The following is a 1,329-nucleotide window of genomic DNA, read 5'->3' as shown; positions in this document are numbered from 1 at the left end:
GAATCACAATAGTGTGCATTGGCAATGCACACTGATAAAGTCATGAATGAAAAGGAGCAGAAAGAAGTATAAACTTATAATATCTGCCCCTACTCACAAAATAAAATCAACACAAAGGTTCACCGTCAGCATACAGAGAAAATAACAAAATTACAACAAAACATTACTTTAGACAGTATTACAATGCTTCATCATAATAATTTAAAAATATTTTTACAGTTTTATCTCATTATCAACACTGTACCACAAACTAACAGCTTTAACTGAGACACAGCTTGACTTTAACACAGCTCTGAATCTGTTTTTCATCAGTCTCAACACCTTTTAAATTATATTTATTTTCCTTTTTCCTATTTTCCTGTTATTAGGTAACATATTTTATGTGCTTTGTACATGAACTTTAAGATAATTTACTCAGTGAAATCATTAAGCTTCAGTAGATTCAGCTCTATAAATGTTGGGTTTGTCTGATTTGTGATGTAATCATGTTTTCTTGTCTTAAAGAAAAGTACTATTTTCAGCTCAGATAAAAGGAAGTTGATCAGGAAGGAGCAGAAACCTCAACCTGCCRTGAGCTGCAAGTTTTACCCTGAGAAATAAAAGGTTCAAATAAATRAAAAAACAATTAATTGCTCTCATGGCCGAGCTGCGAGCCTTGAAATCCTGTTAGTCCTGTCAGGATGCTGCACAGCTCCAACATGGCTGCAGAGCAGAGTCTGACCTCTAGTGACCACTCTGATCCAACATGTCCCCCCATCCTCAGCTGTGGTTCATTCAKACCCAATAAAAACCCTTTCCTTCCTGTTGTCAGTGAAGCTCAGTGGTGTCYGGGTGTCCACGTGGTTCATACGTCCCAGACTGAAGGCCAAACATCACACTGCTGTCATTCTCATGTTTGTAGAAGTCATGGTTTCTGTGTTCATTTTTACAGCTTCAACCATGAACATCAGTCCCACATCTGTCTGAATGTGCTGAGTCAGCAGTCAGGACTTGGTGACCCGCCACACTGAAACCAGGATTCAGTCCAAAAGTGGACAAATATACAAATATAGTGTTTTAATTGTGTGCAAAAATCAGATTTCATCAAAATATAATGAATTAATGCCTTATCAATTAATTGTTTGAATTAACTGTCTGAAATATTTCTCTCAGCTGATTGGATGAAATAGTTGTTTTTTTATTTCTTTGTTGATGTTTACAGTATTTTGTTATTTTTATGGATATTGCTTTAACTGGGGGCAGATATAAGATTTTTTCTTCTCTCTGCTCCCGTTCATTTAATGATACTGTGCTTTTTTATTTTAATGTTTGTTTTTTGTTGTTTAAATG

The sequence above is a fragment of the Austrofundulus limnaeus genome, unplaced genomic scaffold (assembly GCF_001266775.1).
Source record: "Austrofundulus limnaeus strain Quisiro unplaced genomic scaffold, Austrofundulus_limnaeus-1.0 Scaffold2272, whole genome shotgun sequence".
In the NCBI taxonomy this organism is placed as follows: Eukaryota; Metazoa; Chordata; class Actinopteri; order Cyprinodontiformes; family Rivulidae; genus Austrofundulus; species Austrofundulus limnaeus.
Note: the sequence above shows the minus strand (reverse complement) of the source record.